Source organism: Ooceraea biroi, chromosome 8, assembly GCF_003672135.1.
Source record: "Ooceraea biroi isolate clonal line C1 chromosome 8, Obir_v5.4, whole genome shotgun sequence".
In the NCBI taxonomy this organism is placed as follows: Eukaryota; Metazoa; Arthropoda; class Insecta; order Hymenoptera; family Formicidae; genus Ooceraea; species Ooceraea biroi.
In genome coordinates this window covers 9,884,326-9,904,839 of record NC_039513.1, presented here as the reverse complement: position 1 = coordinate 9,904,839, position 20,514 = coordinate 9,884,326, and the positions used below count along the sequence as shown (strand labels likewise).

General features: G+C 43.5%; 1 protein-coding gene across 12 annotated transcripts in view; it reads left to right on the top strand.

The window, feature by feature from the left end:
• The window catches only part of LOC105275603 (polypyrimidine tract-binding protein 1), a 350,912-nt gene that overhangs the window by 110,296 nt on the left and 220,102 nt on the right, over nucleotides 1-20,514 (top strand). The gene's annotated exons all lie outside the window — the stretch shown is intronic.

The following is a 20,514-nucleotide window of genomic DNA, read 5'->3' as shown; positions in this document are numbered from 1 at the left end:
TATTAAGTTGATAAATGTATAATTATACATCGAGCATTACTATTGTTTAATATAGCTCGAAATATCTAAAACGAGGTTCCAAGTGGAATTTATCGCATTACAACATCATTCAGGTTCGTTATTCATTCAGGATTAACGTCGTTTCCAATTAAATTGACTGGAGACTCGTCTGAGGGTTATCGTCGGTCCTGATTGGCCTACTATTAACGACTATTGTAGCGCATGACAAATATAAATTAATTAATAACATCCATAAAGCATTCGTAGGAGTGGAGTGGCTTTAACAGTGCCGCTCTTGAACGGGGTTAGTTAATACCCGTTAAATTATCTCCGGCATTTGTGCAAAGACCATTAATTTATATTCCGATCATTAATGTATCTGTACTCGTATGCACATATGTGAACAAGAGGAGGCAGACGCAGACACTCGTTACAATCATATCTCGATGCACTCAAACTTGAGTGCAAATTTGAGAAAAAATTCCACGAATTACGGGATTTAGTTTGCGCGTTTAAAATTTCACAAAAATATAAATGGCGCGTTTCGCACGGCAGAGCGCGATGGATGGTGTTACTTTCTAAATAATGACCACCACACGGGAGAGCGGTTTAAATACTAGAATTGCGGGAAGCGCGCTTCGCAGCGCGGCGCGCCGCGGTGAAATGTTTCGCCGTCTAACAAATTCTCTCGAAAGGGCTTTTCTTTTTTTTCTTTGCCAGCTCGTAACGGCCCTTCGTTCCTTCCTCGCGCGAACCGGAAGAGATTAAAGTCTAAACGTCGCGCGCTTCGTCGAGAATGGGAGAGATAGAGAGAGAGAGAGAGAGAACGACAGGAGAGATGCAAAGGAAATGCAAAAAAGGAAATGATGCCAGAAGGCGCGGCGGATAAGGTGCTCCTTTAAATCCTCTAGCTGCGAGCGTGCTCTTTAAAACGATTGCACGCGCGCGTTTTCCCTGATTGACTTCCACTTTGCAGAAGATCTCCCGGTGTATGCAACGAGTGGAGGATGCTTCGGGGCGTCCTGCCCCTTTCCCCGCACTTGCACTGCCCTCGGAGCACTCGCGTCTATTTCGCGTTGCTACTTCTCGCGCGAGTTCACCGCCCGTAATTACTCCGGTTCGAGTCTCGCTTACTTACTTCGCTCGCCTTTCTTCGTCATCGACCTTTCCGGCATTTCCCGTTTCTGCGATTAAGTGATTGCAACTCGGAGCGTTTCCTCTCACTCTCTTCTCTCTCCCTACTTCTCCTTTCCATTCCTTTGCTCTCTCCGGGGATCGACTGGTAATTATTCATAATTAACGCAACAATTAATCGATAATCGTCGTTCGATAACGAAGATCCTGTCGCGAGGATTTGTACATATCATGTATTGATAAATTAGTTATAATTACACGTTTGGTAGAATTGGACAAACAATGAAACGCGAAATCATTTTTCTGCATTTAAAATCGTATAATGGCATGCGAGAATTTTATGTTGAGCAAATTTCCGTCAAAGTTCTGTAGAGAATTTCATGAGCTTTATGGTACAGTCTTCATATTTAACTCCAGAAATATCGGTACCGCTCTAAAGCGGCTGGAGAAAAGGAATTTGTCCCTTGAGGATAATTCAGTATTTTGAGGAGTATCGATATAGGAGCATGTCCAAATTATATAAACAAGTACTTGATGTATTATTTGATGAACGGAAATTCACTTTACAGTAGTCTATTTTAATGTGGCATTCAATCGAATTGAAATGCAAGCAGAAATAAATTCTTCAGACGCTTCTCTAGCAGAGTAGATTGCTTCTTGACATATTTATTCTGCAAAATATCAATTTATTCCATTTCTGTCTATTTAATTACTTATACACACAGAAATAAGCACGCCTAGTTTACTCGATTATCTAACTATCTATGCTATTAGAGCAGATTGCTTATAAAGAATTCATAAATTGTTATTGAGAAAAAGATATAAGGATCAAAGTTGGCCATTACAGTCACCCGTGCATTAAAAGCTTCAGCGAATCGACAAATCGAATCGGAATGCGTAATAATTGTTAATCGCTCGGTAGCTCGTACGACAACTAGTGCGTTTTTATTATGACAATGCCGATAATACGAGACTATTATTTTCTGCCGCGCGTGCATGCATTAAATGAGGAGCATTAAATCGGATACTAAAATCGAGCCACGCGAAGTACATCCAACGCCAATGTGGACACCTCGCGGTTTCTGGTCGATCGTTAAAACATGTCTGCGGAATGACCGGCCGTAAATCAGCCGCGGATTCGAGCGAGTATTCATCATGCCACGAATAAGGATCTTTTTTCATTCATGTCGACCGATAACCGAAAAAGAATGGCACAGTGATACGGAAAAAAGCTTATTAGATCTGTACTTTTCAGTTGCATTTGATGAACGTCCTTTCTGTTCCCCTTTCTCCCCGCGAACTGCTGGAACTATTTTTCTAGGTCGATTTAAACATGGAAAATGTGACTTAAAAGGAAGGACGTAATATCGAGGTTGCAGCAGAGGGCACAACTGCGTAAATTGCGAATCAGTCTATTTTAGTCGATGTTAAATTGCCGCTGAAATTGCGGTTCAATTAGCAAACGGAAAATGTGTTCGAAAATTCATAGAGGGAAGCAATGAGAATGGAAAAAGCCATGTCCACGCACAACGATACGTGCGAAAAATGTGTACATTTACTGGTCAAGACAATTATAATTTTTTCGAGCATTGGTTATTAATTACTATTTGTCAAACACACAGCGTACGCGCATGTGAAAGATGTTTATGTTGATCACTCGTGTAGTTTGCTTTATATTGTTTCATAATTTCTGCGTCATTGTTGCTCCGCGTTTTAATCCATATTTTTACCGGGGCACAATGTACAGTCTTGCATATTGCATGAAATTCAGTGTGCAATATATCACCGTAGCACAAACGTGCGTCTTTGACCGCGCCAAGTCGCATTTAGTTCCTGTGCTCTTGCAGTGATCTAATAATTATAAATCTCCCTCTTTCACACGTGCTTATTATTATTTAACGTGAAAGCGTAGCGTGCTTTCCGGAAAAGGCGCAACTAAGCAGAAGCACTCGATGTTTTAATGATCTTGTGACAGTGCGAGATTTTCCCCGGGCAAGTTCGCGACGACGTTTCTAGAGTGGACGTCGATTTGCGAAAAATTTACCAGGCTTTGACGAGTAGTCGTCGAGAGTTCTAGAAAGAAGCGGAAGCAGGAGATGGCGGAGTTGTGTCGTATAGACAGACGTCGCTCTAACTTCAGATCAAGTGTCGGTGGCACTTAGGTATAGTTCATTAGTTTCCGGTGGTTGCACCTGAAGTTGACGAGGGGGTTATCTGTGGTTTTTCACCTCGATCAGCACGCACATCCATCGCTCGTCAGGCGACCGCTCGCGCGACATAACTTCCGTTCTAAGCATTGGTTCCGTCTATATAATTAAATCGACTGCGACTTGATCGTTAGCATGACGTTAATGTATTGTTTAATGTATTGTTGCAAAAAGTCGATTGCATTCTTATTTTAATATCTTTTTTTCTTTTTTTTGCATAAAAATTTAGTGAATGAGACACGTGGATTTTTAAACTCCTTAATATAAAGTTGAATTAACGCTATAATAATGGAACAATATTAACATAACGATGTTCCGTTGGTATTGTGCCAAAGTATCTGCTCTTTTCCGCAGTTTCTTGAAACATTATTCTCATAATGTATCGATTGTCATTGATAAATGAAGGGAGTCAGTCGAGTATGTGCGATCGAGGCATCTTTCTATTAGCTCAATTAAAGTTTGCCAGTAGTGGTGAGATAAGTTCGCGAGTGTTTTATGTCGTAGGAAAAGTTCCCCGCCAGGCGCAGAAAGAATCTTTTTAATGAAAAGGGATAATTTGCCGTGCTGTGCTGGGGTAAAGATTCACCCCGGCCAAACTTCGTTCTTGAAGCCCCGATTGGGCGAGTGGCAGTTCATATAGATGAAAGCCTATGCGCAATTTTATAACTAATGACCGGTTACTACGCGAACTATTACGTCGCAGATGTCGGAAAAGTTCGCCGAAGTTTCGGGGCCGGGCACGCTCGTCCGAGCGGGATTTTTAGCGATTTTTCACGCGTCGTTAGCCTTCAAGCGGATCTCGTAAGAGCCGTTACAAGTCGTTTCATATATCGATCGGTGTCTTCTGTCGCATGAAACATCGCGCGTCTGCAAGGCGTCTATTCTCGCAAGATGTTCCTGGCAAGATGGTCGTCTTGTCAAGTATTTCCGTAAAGTAAAGTCGCTTTCCATAAATAGTTTCCTTTACATTTGCATAAATATAGCATTTTTAGAATTGCAGCATTGCGCAAAAAGTAAATTTAAGTAACTGACATCCTTGGGATGGAGACTTGGAATTAAAACTGAAGGGACGCTTTTGCTTTAAGCTTCGCGCGCTGCACTTCTGACAGAGCTTTTTCAAAAGTGCCGATTAATCGGGAAAGACGTAACGTCAAAACTATGCGTCTACGGTGACACGAGCGCTCTTTATGGTGCACTGATGGCTTTTCCAATGGGCGCCACGTGCGCGAAAAGGCTCCTTCACCGGTACGTATCCGCTGTCGTGCTCACGACCTCCCGAAATACCTTCGTGACTAATGTACGAAACATTCCTCCGCATTGGTTCCCCGAGAACGTCTCATTCGATCCTCCTTACGAAATTGTGTATGGGAAATACCTCGTGGTCGCATTTTATGGCACCTGCGACGAAATTGTTTTTAAGAATTTTACATCCCCATGATTGCTCTCGATAATTTGGACGCGTCGCTTTTCGCATCACGAATTAATTAACTTTTCAATTGTTTGATGTTTTTCCTTTCACCATATTCATTTCACTGCGCGATCATATAGCCAAAACTCGCTAGATGAGCAAGTTCAATTGTTCCCTGCACAAATATAACGCTAATGGCGACTTTGAAACGTTTTGTACGCGCGGCATCTTAAGAATATCATCGCAATTTGGAAGTAGTGAATTTTTATCGGGACGCAACTCACATTTATAAGCCGAAGCTGTAAAATTTTTCGTGACATTCCGTGCGATTTACAACATTGCAGATACAAGTGCGAGAATATATGGAGGATTTTTTATACCAGAAAATTCTCATATACTCGATTGTGTATGAGTACAAATCCAGAAGTTTATGTTACACTCCTGCGAATGGGCATTAAAGTTCCGGCAGATATAACTTTTCCAGACTTTAACAAATTTAACTCCTTGATAAATTATATTACGCGCAGCGATACCGAAGTATTTCGCAACTTCGAGAAGCGGCAATAGAATGGTTGATGGTGCGTTCGTTCGGTATCGATGCTCAAACTCGACTCGCCTGTCGGCGTTTCGTTGTCTCTCCGAAATCTCGCGGGACGTCTCGTACGTGCAGAAGCGAAAGGAAGATGTCAATGTTTCGAGTTTGATTTTATTCCCCGTGGATTTCTTGACTGCGTGACTTCTTGCGCCTTCTTGGCGTCATCAAAGACTCCCACGTTTCTTTCATTAGTTCTTTCATTTTATTGTTTCCGATTTCAATTAGATTATTTTCATTTCTTGATTGTTGACTTAAATATTCCTTTCACGTAATCTATTTTTTTCAAATATGCACTTTGTCTATTGAAAATATTCCGTTGTTTAAATTATTGTAATAATTTACTCTGGTATTAGACACTAGTTTATAAACCGGTCTAAACAAAATACAGCAATATAGTAAGACAATGAGCTCGTTCGGCATCACAGATCATCTTGGCATACTTTTTTTTAAATCAGCCTTATCGTTAGATTCAGGAATTGTGAAATTGCAGTTAGATGGACCATAATTACTGTTGCGTGGAATAATATCTGTAATATCAACGATTTAATAGGCATTGATCTGATTTGGTTCTTGTACTCAATCGACTATTCGTTGCCTCGATAAACGCACGGTGTATTTTTTCTTAAGGGAGAGATGAAGCATATCGTGGAAAAACCACGGACGCACGTTGGAAAGGGATTGCCAATACACAGTCGATACGCTATATCAATCAGCTGGCATTCAAACGGCGCGGAACGTGCAAGTCGAATGTTCTAAGTGCCGCGAGATCGCCGATAGAAAACGCCGGAAAAGTAATCCGAGTAATGGCCCTCCAGAACTCCGGACGAACCACTCGCTGCTTTCGGATTCATGGAATTATCGGCACATCCACGCGGGATTCCTATCCGGAATAGTATAGCGCGCCACCATTTGGCTCTCGCCTTGATCCCCAAGCGGTAATAGAATAATAGACGAGGGCGAAATTAAAAAGAACCGAATAGCCGCCGTGCACCCCCGTCCCGAAAACGCGGCATCTAATTTTCGTGAATTTCCGCTCGCGCGGGTGATGAAAGACACATTCGCCGACTCGCGAGTCAGTCGAATTCCAGAAACGTTAGAGCTCCCGCTACTGAATAATCCGACGTCTCATATACAATGTTTAATATTAAATTTTGACTTTCTCCTTTTCTTTTTCATCTGAAGAATGTTTTTCGTGAAACGTATCTTGCAACAGCGAGATCCGATACCGTGTTAAACGCCTTTTACGTGTTCGCCGTACTTTGTGTGACCTGATATCTTCGAGCGATGATCATTACCGTGCTTAACGAGTCACGATCTTAAAAATCCGTTGTTTCCCGGCTCGCCAGTCGCATGCAGCACGATCGATCGTGATCGGCGCGTCGACGACTCTTCGCGCTAAGACGCTCAAGCTTCCGGGACCTCTCTGGAGTCACTTCGACGTGCGCTCCGTTGCGCTCGCGTGCGGAGGGCGGTTGCTGCCTCGTCAAGAGTTGCTAAACCCGGCCCAGCCTAACCCAACTCAACCTCCAGAGTAAACCCCTTAGCAGCAGCAGGAATTAATTAAATATTGAGTAGGGAGGCAATCCCGAGTCCCCGACAACGTCGCTGTCCTCTCGCCCCTTGCGCCCGGTCGACTCCGCTCGCGTCAACCTCCTCTCCGATTCTCTCGCGTCGCCCCTCGTCGTTCAATCTTCAACGTCGTTCAATCTCTTGATCTTCGACGGGCAGGATGCCGGTCCGTCATTCAATTCCGGATAAATGATGCAGCCAGGCGACCGGATTGTGTTACGCAGACATCGCGCGACGTCACGCGAGCTCGACGAATAGTCGGCCGGTCGTCAAGCGGAATCGCGCGATTGCTCAAGCGGAATCGTCTCCTCGTGGCATCAGGTCCACGCTGGATCGCCTCTTATAATGTCAATTTGCGATGCGTGGATTATTAATCCTCATGATTAACGAGATATCGATGCGTCTCGCGTCGCGACGTTCGCGATTCTTGCACGGCCAGAGGATACGAATTATTGAGAATAAAAACTTCTCGCACGGATAATATTGAACAGATATTTCCGCGTTGCACGATGTACAATAGCTTCGATGGACTGTGCTCTTTGTTAGATGTCCGTATCGTGAAATGTCGTTAATACACACGTCCGATTAATCTTTTATTGACCGCGCAGTCTTAATTGAGATGTCATCGCGCGTGATACGATTCGCGCTTCGTTTTTGTTCGCAGCGAAATTAATCTCTGAAATGAATTCGATCGCAAACATGTGTCGAGTTTATCGATGCATCGACCAGAGAGAATATTTGATTTGTCGCGCAATCGGCGAAGATCGGCGGTAACGATAACAGCGGCGATGCGTTTATTGTATAATTTGAATACGGATTTGAATGCGTATTCAACGAAAGCGTTTTCGTGACCGTCGGTGAGAATCGAATCGGCCGTTACCGCAACAAATGCGCGAACTGTTGTTCAAAATACACGTTGATATTTACCTCGTGCTCTATTTGCGTGTTCTTTTTTTAATTAAATTAAGCCTCGTGTTTGATTTTCATCTGCTTTTGAAATAACACGAAAGTGAATTTTATTAAATTAGAGTCACGAAACGCTCACAAGCACCTCTTGTTAAAATTTGCCATCGTATCTCTCGAAAATAAATTGTTCAAATTAAATGATCCGCGGCGATATCTGTAATTATATTAACATATGCTTTTTATAATACACACTTGTCGTAACTAATTAAATAATAATTGAATCGCATTATTTCAGCGATTAACGCACCCGCAAATTACATATGTATTATATTTTCTTTACATGAGCAACGAGTTTTTGATTCGATATGTGTCACCGTGTATAAACAACAGGCGAAGATTTTCTTCTGAAATATGCAAATGCTGCTGACGGAATAAATAATAGCTGACTATTATAGCAAGTTTTTTCATTGTTACGGCGACGTATCGAATCATTAGCGTATTTCCGCGAAAGTAAGTAAAACCATCATTATTCTTTATTCCTACCTTCTGAAAGCAACCGAAAGTCGTTTTGCGGGAGAAAAAGTAATAAGACCGACAACGGACTCTTCGCGACATGGTTTTTGCTATTGTCTCTCCAACTCTAATTTGTCGTTATTGTCTTTTCATTATCATAATAATGTGCCTCATAAACTATAACACAATACGAACGACAAAACGTACTGTTCATGCCGTTAAAAGTTTCGATAATTTTTAATATCACGTAGATTGTAACGTACATGACTCCTTTTTACTGATATTTGTGCAGAAAGGAAGCGATAAAAGCCAAGAACCAGGGGTTAATGAAAAGCTGATGCATAAATTGAGCTTGCGCTCTGAATCTCGTTACATCGCTCGAGATGCAAACGCGTGCACGTCATCGCTAAACGAGAGATACGAGTTTCCGCGTGTATATAACTCGGCTACTTGAGCGCGGGCGCGCAACCTTCACCCTTCTGACGCGAGTTTCTGAAATTCATCCCCCGCCTGCCCTTCTCACCCTCTCCCGCCGCCGATGCATCGTCGCGACGCGAATGCACCCGCAAATCGAACTACTACCGAACTACTCACGGCGATTAGTAATAACTAATTAGACATCGAGGGCGTGGGCGGGCTGTTCGTCGCCATGGTATTCGAACTGCTCGAGAACTTGCCCGGATCTCAGAACTGTATCAGTGTCGTCAGCAGAAATCGCAGACGCCTGTCAAAATAGCGACGTGGGACCACGGGAGCCACGGTACATATTGGAAACGTGGTCGTTATTCTTAATGGGTTTCTGTCGAATTCCAGTAGTCGAGACGACGACTGGTCGGCTCGTCCATCTGACCAATTTTTCGCGATCAAGTAGTATTATATTAGGTGCAAATCTGTGAGAAATGATATTTCGCGAATTTCAAGAATTATTTTAATTTTCGAGACTTTTGCTAACAATGTACTTAGGTACGCGCGTATACGTTACAAAGGAAATTCTTCATAATCACAGTTCGCGTGCACGATTTTGGAATATGGAAAGATTAAACAAGAAACTCCACTCTCAATGCAAATTAGTCGCTTTAGACGCAAAAATAAACTCACGTCTCTCGGGCATCTGTAATCCGCGAATTGCCTCCCGACTGAAGTGCAAGCTCCGCGCGGTTACGGGTTAAATACCTTCGCCGCATTGCTCGACACAAAGAGATCTCCGGGCGAATCAAAAAGCTTTTCCGTGTATTTTCCCGCGGCAACAAAGACAGAGACACGTTGCTACCGGCAAGAGGAACGAAGAACTGGGAATGCCGCGATTTCCGGACGAGCGAGAGCGGAGAATCGGCCAAACCAACCGATACATTCATCGCATTCAATCGACTTTCAATTAGTGTCGAGCTCCAATTTTCCGCTAGGACGAAAGCGCGGTAGAGAGAGTGAAAAACAGGGATGCACCGATACCATCCGTTCACGCGGTAAATAGTGCTTGTTTGCCTGGAATGTTGTTAATGTTATCTTCTTTCGTCGCGTAATTCCGATGTCTTGGGTCTTGTTGCGTCCGGCATACAGGTTGTAATCTCGTAACGGAAAGATTCTCAGGTGCGGAGAGGATAAAACTTGTATATGTGCTTCTGTACAAGCAATTCCATGATACATGGAAATGATATGATTAGCATCCAAGCAGGATGCTCTAGATTCTTTGCATCGTTGTAAGGATAAAATCCTTGCGATGCTCAACATTCTTAACTCATAAGTGTGTGCCGGTGAAATCCTTACATCTAATGATGTCCTGAGACATTTTGAAAAGACATTTTTGAATAAGAAGAGGATTATTAGCAATATTATGTTACAATTATGCGGAATGCACTGGCGGTTGTGCACTTTACGCACATCTCGCGTACGAATTCTTTGAGCATTTTGGGGTTTTTCGTAAGAAAGGAGCTTTTTTGGTAACGAGATTTTTCTTTTTTAATCTCTTTTTAAATACTCTTTTTAAATAATCGTTAATTGAAGATTCTATTTTAAATTTCATTATTTTTGAATACGTTCTACTCAATGATCCCTCGTAAGTATAATTGCCAAAACATAACGCGCGTGCATCTCTGTGATATTTACACCGATAATTGTACTGATTTTTGCTAGTCGCACATTAATTGGGATCTCCTAAATGTTTATTCGAAATGGTATTGGTGGAAATATTCAAATGAAATCTGCCAAATGCAGTGCCATTTTGTTGCAGGCGCAATATCTATTCTCTCTAAAACTTATGATGCTTCCATGTAATCGCTGGATAATTAAATAAATTTATTAATAACCAATTAATACTTGATATTCGGAGAAAATACATGATTACATTAATTATAAAATTAATGCGTCTTATTGATGAAATTATTTTAATAAATTATTATAAATTAATAAAGGTGCAAAAGAGAGGATCAATCTTCTTGCGTACGTAATCCGCTTTCGTAGATGCCCTTTTTTTCTAAAGATTTAGTATTCATGAATCTCACATGTCATGATTTGTCATTTAACATTCGTGCTGATAGATCGATTGAGAATTTTGCTTTTCGATCAACGACGCGTACGAGAGCTACCGTCGAGTCGATTAAGCACCGAAACGAGAATCCACGACGGAATCGCGGCACTTAGTTACAAGGACGAACGAGGTTAACCGGAATTGGTGCTTCGAAGACCGTCCGAAGTCCGGAGACTGGAATCTCGGTTATTCTGATTAAGTCTTCGTCCCAGTAGTTGCGGCGGCTGGGATACACTTGGAAACGTAACGCCGCGTATTTCGCGTCTCTTCGTAATTCGCACGATTGATCACGCGATCCGAGTATCGGATCGTCATCCCTCGATTATCTCTTCAATCCTTTAATCTCGACGTGCCGATATTGAACGTTGAGCACGCTCTCACATGCGTTATTCCTAAATGCTCGTCGTCGTTGCGATCTTAAATTCCACACTTGCATCTTGACGTGCTCTAACGTTAATGAATATTCTTAAATAAGAAAGGCATGTATAAAAAAACACGAAAACGCATCGTCATAAAATGAGCGTCCAGATGAAATCGAACGCCGAAGTCAAAGATATCGGCTTTCGGCTTTTTCGGTGATCCCGGATTCGTTAATTTGGTAAACACACAGAGGGTGCATCAGGATGGCCTCGATATTAAACGAGGCGAAGGCAAAGGTAAACGAGGATCGCGAAGGATTCGTCAGTTAGGGGCCGCGGGAGGCAAGAGACGAGGTCCTGACAAGGCAAAGCCTTCTCTTTTGCGAGGTATAGAAGCGAGCGCCCGCTTCCTTATCGAAATTCTTAATTAGAAAATTTTAATTATGTTTTGAGGCTGCAGCGACGGCGTCAGGTCTAACATATAAAGCAGGACGTATACGTGTGTACACGCGAAGAATACACGTGTGTGCGCGTAAAAGAGGAGGGCAGGAAGGGGCCGTAGCTGTGGCGCGAGGGTAGTTCTGCGCCAGAAAGATAGTGAATTTCTGTAGGAGGGCGCGATAGAAGAGCCGGGTCGGGCGAGGGTGAGTTGTTGCTCTTGAAGACGGGGGCGCGAGATGCCGAAGGTAATTAAGCTTGCGCCTCATAAAGATGTTCCGACGGCGTTGTCTTTTTGAGCCGATATTAAATCGCTGCGCCGCAACGCGTCCCCGCGGCAAGATTATTAAAGAAATCTTGTCCTCACACTTTGCTCAAACAAACGGCGGGTCTTGTGGCGCACTGTCTCTTTCCCTCCCTCTTTTTCTCTTTCTTCTGTCATTGAAAGACAGACACGATAGGATTTTTACGGTTTATTACGAAGCTGTAGAATTTTTATTTCAGTCGTATGAGAGCAAGCTTTATTATGGCACTTTCTTTTCCCACGATTATAACAATGAAAAATGTAAGGTAAAATTTTAAAAAAAATTCTTTCCCCTTTTAATCTCTTTTAAAATACAATTTTTTTATCCCTCCCTCTCTCGTTATTTTATGTCAAAATATTCGAGCGTTGTGCCTCTTAAAATCTCTGACATTGTTATTAACTTTAACCACCGTTCTCAGCTTTGCAGCTCAAGTATCAGCATCAGCTTTCATTCTTGCGTGTTTGTCGTTCAATGGCCATAGGGCACATTCTTCGTAGCTGTTCGTAACCAAAGGGCTAACCTGCCGATAATAATTCGCCGTGTCGCGTAGCGTGTCGTGTAAGGGGAAGCCGTCACCGTCGCCTCTTCGTAATTCCATCGACAGCGGGGGTGCCGCTAGACGAACTCCATTAACTGTTTAACGAACCGCAATTTATTACGTTATAAACCCGCGCACGCTTTCGCGGAGATGACGCCGCCTTGGCTGGGACGCGTTTCCTTCGGTCGCTAAAGGATCACGCGTTCCGGTACAAGACGCTCGGAGAGAATTTGTCATTTACAAACGACTCCCTCGATATTCCACCCTCCAAATTTACGATAGTTACGGTAAAAGAGCTTAATTGTTATCCTCTTTTTTTATAAACGCTGATGTTAAACGCGAATGTATTAATCTTGGAAATTGTGTATATTCACTGCCACCGGGCTTTGGGGTGTGCGAAATTGGGGTGCATGACTTAGCATAAGCCACCTTTGTTGGCACAATATTTCTGCGATACTTCGGTATACTATGTAAGAAACCAACCTGTCGAGCCACGACATGATTATGCAGGGGTTCGTGCAGCAATTTAAATACTTGCACTTATTTTTGCCCGTGCAACATTTTGCTCGACCACCCATGCACGCCATAGATATCCCGTAATTAAGCGTGAAGCGCAAAAGCACCGCAAAAAGCATCACGTAGTAATCGCTAGTTCCGTAGTCGAACTACGGACTCTCGGCTGAGCACGAAACAATGGCGATCGATTATCCGCGATGACGGCGGTGCGCTTTAATGTTGTAACGTGGCGCGTGCCGCCCTGCAATCGCATTTACAATCTGGTTGGAATTCAATTCGGGCCGCGGTCGTTGCAGCGAACCGCGCGGAACCTGTTGCCCGGGATTCGCCGGTCTCGCGAGGTCGTGCGGATAATCGTGAAACTCCGGCCGTGTATCGACGTCGATTACTTTGATTACGAGTACATTAGCATCCGCTAATGTTCCGTGCGTTTCTATGTGCACTCGCGCTCGCAGAGAAATCGAACCGCGACGCTGGCGCTTTGTCGACGTTATCGTTTCAGCAACAATCGTTCTACTAATAATAGTCCGGCTACGATAACAGAAAGCGATTGCCTGACGATCGTGCATTTCCTTGTATCAAGATATTTCGGTGAGCGACGTTAATGGCTTGATTCTCCATCAATTTAACGATATTGATCGATATGATCGTCCAATGCTCTGCTGTATGGAGAAAAGAGCGCGTTATTGTACTACGATTGTGCATATTACCAAGTCCCACGTGTATTGATAGCTCGGGAGATTAATTTATTCGCGTGTTGCGCGCTAATGGACAGTCCATAATATTCTTAGATGGTTGTTCGATAAACTCGTAGTCAAAATAGCCAGAAGACGATAGCTGGAGGATATCAGGTAAGTAAGATTGCAACTGTGCCCTAACCCGGCATATTCATAGCGGAATTAACGATCCGTGCCGAACTTCGGTTCCCGTTATTCCTCCGGGAGCAACCAGAAGGCGAGAAGGTTTCCTTAGGATCCCGTAGGGGTACGTGCCCTCCTTTCTAATCTCTCCCTGCTTATCCTTAAAGTGATGGAAACGTCCGGCAGATTAGTTCCCGTTTTTGCCAGGGCTGTTGTAGTTAAAAGGACCCTGAAGATAATGATCAGCTTCGCACATTTGGTACGCGCAGATGAACGTAGAACAATTTATACGATATAATGAAAAAACAAATTAGTACCATCCAATACGGGCTAAACGATCCAATAATGATCCAAGATTTATCTAACATTAGGTATCTTTAGCATGCGATGGCCAATCAATGCCGCACCACTGTCGAATCCGGCAACAGGTACGTTAACTTTGACGAAACGACGTGAAATCGGCGTTTTGTGTGGAGAGAGAGCGAGAGTATGAACATTAAAGCGAGAAGAGGCAGGAAAAAGGGGAGAGAGAAAGAGTATGCGCATGAGGGAAAGAGGAATGAACGAGCGAGGGTGTGTTACGGTCGACCGAGCTGACGGCGCGGGAACGGCTCGAATATTGGCCAAAAATGTAAATTGCCTCGACACCGCATACCCCGACGGTCTTCACAACCGCTTCGACGCACCCTCTCGGATCGTGCCGCACTGCGAAATAATTGAAAACACGCGTCATCTCCGGCCGCTCTCGCTGACCAAGAGCCGGCCGCTTCACCACATTGACGTTGCTTCCGTTCTGCTTCCACTCTGCGTACTTTCGACGTACACTGTACCCTTCCGGGGAAATACGGAGGGGAAAAAGAGTAAAAGACGAGTGATCATGGACTTGTGAAAATTGTTGTCGACAGTCGTCGAATTAGGATATTTGATGTGCGCACGAAGTGTTATTAATTGAATTATAATATATCTGTTTTATTATGCATGTTTTGTAAAATTGGTATTTTTTGGAAAAAAAGATTATAATAGAGCTAGAAATTTTATTGTTATAAACGTGTTTATAACAAATTATTTTTTTATTATTATACATAGTTTCTCTAAAATGCTTTATTTCCTGGATCGACCACTGAATTGCTTATGTGTGACGTGAGCGTACACCTGGATGCAATAAGATATTGAAAAAACGTTATACATTGCATTTATTTTCATGCATTTAAATTTTTGTATTTTCAAACGTTATGGTAAATTGCGGGAATAGCAAATGTATCGGTTTATGGAATACGTTTGGAAGCTACGACTATTCACGTCGGGAGGGAAAGGAAAAACGCGATCATATTTTCGTAGCTAGAAACGTCGTCGCTCTCACCGATAATACGTCACCGTGTCATACAACGGTCGGAAAAAACGATTTTTCCAAAATTCCCCCTGAAAGCTGCGACACGTTCAATTTATCATTGAGGAGGGAAACGTTTCGTACCTCCCGAAATAACGCGCACATTAACGTCGACCCTTGACCATCGACTTAACATGTTTGACACTTTTATTTTCATGTCTGTCTCCATTAGCAGTTACGTGCTTTTTTCTTTAATTTCTTTTTTCTTTACGTGAGTGATCTATCAGAACGATTCTTTATCTTATTGAAAACAAGAGCAAGTGAAATCCTTTCTAAAGATCCGCGTCACCAGCACAGAATTTAAAAAAGATATATATAAATATTCTTTGTGTGCGTGCGCGTGCATGCGTGCATGTGTGTCTATCCACGCGTTTCTTGAGAGGAGCGGAGTTAATCGGCTCCGAATTAAATGCAGGTGAATAGAGAATTAACCAAACGCAAATCGTAGCGAGAGGAAAAGTGCTGGCGCGCAAGGGGGCGGAAGCGAAAAGAGGAGGCTCGCAGCAAATTGAACGAAGGGCAAAGAAAAAAAGCAACCGGAAGTCAAGCGTGATCAGGGGAAAACGCGCGATAAAGGGTGGAGAACGGGAGGAACCCAAGGGGCGGTGACGCACATGGGAACACGAGAGAAATAGAGGGAGGAAGAAGCGGCGAGGGAGGAACGATATTACGTGGGCGAAACTCGTAGGGGAAAATCGCGCGATGGATATCGCGTCGTGGTCGCTTTATCCGTCGGTATTAATGTGGAATAACACTCGCGATTGTCGCTTTGAGCGTGCGGAACGTGCGCTCCGCCTGCATTCGTCGTGAGGGATAACGAGAGCTGGACGATCACTTGTACGCATATTATATGCGTTGAGGGTTCACCACCATCGCGCCATTACCGTTGCTTTGCTGATTGGAAAGTCGATCTCCAAAAGACCGTTCGCCACTACTAATACGCGAGCGAATTTTTCAATGAATCCGTGTGCATTGTACATTAAATCCGCGCATCGAATCCTCTCGTTAAGAACGAGCCTACGGACCAGCCTATTAGCCGCGGATATTTTAATGGCCACGAATGGCAAACACGGTGGCGTCAATAGCAGCGAAATTACGAGGAAAAGACAGAATAGATTTCCGCGATTGGTATCAAAAAATCCGAACGAGAATGGATCGGATCATCACGACGGCGGATTGTTAGATCGATAATTGGCGCCCTCAATTATGAGCGGTCCAATTAGATCAAAGTTACTGGATAACGAAAGGTCAGGTTGCCCGGCACTCGATTCACCACACTTATCCTTGGGTTCGATCCGCGGACCGAATCCATCAAAAAAATTCGCTCGTGTATGTCTAGCTATTGACACGGGATCGAGTCGGATTAAAGGTCGTGATCCCGGATGATGAGTGCTAGCGGTTATGCTCGTTGTCAAGGCTTCGAATCGATATGCGCGCTTACAAAACGTAATGCCGCGAGTATCGTCGACTGAAGGACCACCCGATATTATCTTAATTGGCGATTTGCACGATTTTCCTGGTTGCCTCTCTTTCTATAAGCTGTGTGGATTCATGTCCTGTCTTTATGACACGGATGAACGATACAATATTTAAACAAATTCCTAGGATATCTCTAATATTGATATTACGGTTGCTATAAGTATCAGATATTGATACAGCTCTTCCAGCTATCTTTTATCAATTCTACGTTTAAAGCGAACTGGGACTAGAATCGATGCATCTTGCCTATCCATACGTTGTATTTTTCTATATAGTAGATAACGTACATCTTAAGGTGCACGATTTTATAGCGAAATATATTTTACATCGCTGCATTCTCATGTGATTCGCTGTTAAACATGAGACAATACGGGATAAAAAAATTAAGGCTGAAGACTAGATTATCTTTCCATTATGCAAGAATGAGCTTTAATTATACAGAAATAATAGAAATCTCTACAGCAATCTTCTACGTCATTATATGATCATGCATAATTAATTAGTTAGAAAAAGTAGCTTTAATTGGATCGACATCAAAATGTATTATCATTAATTATTACATCATTATTATGATACGATGATGTTATCAAATTGATATGTTCGTATGAATTGCATTTGCATGTATTTTTATACGTGCGGCATGCGAATCGTATCGAACGTAATCCGCTAACTTGCCCAACAAAGTCTGTTTTTTTTCCTACTGCCGCGTCAACAAATGGATGCCTCGTATTTATTTAAAAAATGCTCGGACTTCGTTATTGTAAAATGATCTCTGCGAGATATGCCGTAAGCACGATGCGCCGAGTATCGCTTACACATGTGTGCGTACTATTTTTCAAAATTCGCTTTATCTCCCGCGGGACAGCGCGCATACTCCACATATTTTCATCGGTATTCGCGCCGCGAAAAAATTCGGTGACAAGTGCATCTCGCAATCTACTGCGATACGATTTAACACTTCGAATGCGACGATACCGTCCGTCATGATACGACGTCACGCGAATTCATGTGCGAAAACGGGTAACGAGCTTATCGTAAGAATCTGAATTCAAGCGATCGTGAAATGAAGTACCAAGAAAGTTTACAAATTTTTTCACGAGTATGCAATTTTAAAGAACAAGGACAGCACGGGGGGAGCGATAAGGACGGAAATTGTATGAGATTCTATACGCTGGACCACTTCAGTAGATGATGTACTCGGGACATTAATGAGCCAACGTATCTGGTCGGAAATTGCATTTAGAAGTCCCTTTCGGGATTCGATCGTGACGCGGAGATCTCGTTCTCCGTCCATAACGGAACTTCTCGGCCGTGTTCCGTGGTGTTCACCGGGAGAGAGGGTTGTTTTATGCAGGTCTTGGATTTTATGCAATGAGACTGCAATATCAAACGGCGCGAGAAGCGGAGTGCCGCTGAATAAAATATCTGGGGCCGTCGAGAAAAAAGCACGAGCAGTGCGACGCGGGGTAGTGCGAGGCGGGGAAACGAGGCGAGGAACGGCCACCAGAAGCATTTCGATTTCCCTATACTGGCTGTTGCACAATAGATACATGGGAGATCTCGTGGGTGCATTAAAGTGCGCCTCATATTCCCGGCCGATCGTTGCAGTAATTTATTACGCGCGTTCGATCGCTCTCCACGCCGTTGTTTTCATGTTCATTGAAACGGGCGACCGCAGTGTTATCGTCACCCGCGTTTTTAACCCTTTTGATACACCCCCTTTTTATTCATTCTTTGGGGAAAATCGAAGGGGAGAAACAGAGGGAATTTTTCACGAGTCGCGTTTCAACGCGACAGCGGATATCGCGTGAATTTCTGAAAGATTTCGGAGTAGATTGAGATCGGGACATGGGGTCTACTACGTACTCGCGTCCTATTTTTCGTGCGAGATTCTTTTCATTTGGCAACATTATTTTGTTGATTAGTAACGCGCCGCATCGCACGATTATTTTAAATTAGTGGCACAAAGTGGGCTTAAAAGCGCAATATGCGCTACAAATGAAACGTCGTCTGATTATAATGTACCGGTACGCTTTATTCGCGTAATTAATACGTAATGTACATATCCAGTAATTGATCATTTCAACGATTATATCAACTATGTCCCGTCTCTATTGTATACGGTCATTCAACGTCAGCGTATAGCAACTCGAGTTTCCGTGAATAATGTCGTTTGACGTCATGAAATCGGGAAATGAGACAGTGCAAAAGCTATAGGGTGCACAGGCAAGGCATTGCGAAATAGGGACGATGCAGGCGAGAAGGAGAGAGAAAGAGATACTCTGAAACTTAGATTGGCGTCACGTGACTCTCGGCGATCTGAGAGTAAGAAACGGGGGCGACGGGGGAGGAATGCTAAGGAGAGAGTGCAGGAAAGAGCTAAGCAGAGATTGAGAGAGAAAGAGAGAGTGAGAGGGACGGGAATGCTGTAACAGCACGATCCGAGGCGGCTTAACCGACAAATCCGAGGTAAGATCCCTCGCGAAATCTCTATTTCCGCGAACGCCATGTTTCCACGGTGTTCCCCGTATACCCATAGCCGCCGGAAGTGCTCGTTCACCCGTTTCCCCCTGCTCTCGGCTCGTTCTCTACAGCCGATTCTAAAACCCGTGTCTGCCTGCGCCGCGGGCGCATGCCTTCCATGTAAATCTTAAAGGATTATGCTCATAATTGCCTGCGTCGCCGCGTAATTGAAGAGCACTTAGACCGGCTCAGAGCAGCGCGATACGTGACTGCCTCGCCTTAGGATCGAAGATCCCACCAAAACGATTCCGTCGCGGAATCCTCAACACGAGGGGAAACCGTCGCACGATGTGTGAAAACATGGCAAAACCCTCTCAGGCACCTCGTGTCCAAGCGCATCCACGACGGTGTAAATTATTAAGTTGCAAACACGTATTTGTACACGTTACTCTCATCTGTCTATCTTGCAGAGAAGCAAGGACATTTCGAGAAGAAAACTTGACAGATTTTGAAAGTCGGTCAATTAACGTTTGTTCGTTTCCACGTTATTTGACGAAAAATGTTACGACGTCCGGGAAGCGCATAATTTTGTCGCTGTATTTATTTCGACGGCGATTCAATCGAGCGCTCCTTCAAATCTTCGGTGCTGAGATAATCTGTTCCGAATTCTGGACGGGATTCAGTCTGTGGCGTTATTAACTAATGCAATCGTAATCGCGTGATCTTACCGCGACTCGTTGATTTTCGCGCGATCCAATCTGGATGCCCGAACTCGCTCAATCGCTATGCAAGCCTAATCATCGGAGTCCCGTTGGGTTTAATGGATTAATTTTGTAATTGGGTGTGGTTTGTATCGTAATTGAAGTTGCAACTACGCAGTTAGGACTACAGAGACGAACGCAGCGAGGGCGAGGGACGAAATTTTCACGGCGAGCTCTCCGGGTTTCCTGATTCTGTCGAGAGTTTTGGACTATGCTCGGAAATGTCAACAGTGCGTTACCGGTTTATGGAAAAGTTGTGGTACGAAACTATTCCGGTCCTTTGTCGGGAAGCCTCCACCAGTGCTTTGTAGCACCACAATCGATTGGCGTTTTAGCGATTTAACGACAAACCGACGGTCCGTCAGTCGATGCGGTCACGGCGAATATTATCCGTGCGTGAAACTTTCGTAACTGTCATTTTTAATGAATTTTACAGTGTCGCTAATAATCAACCGCTGTGTCACATTTTTATTTCTTGTTTCTCTCGTTTTAACTTGCTTGATATATCTTAATATATGTTGAAACATATACTTCTAATCATACCACTTCTAA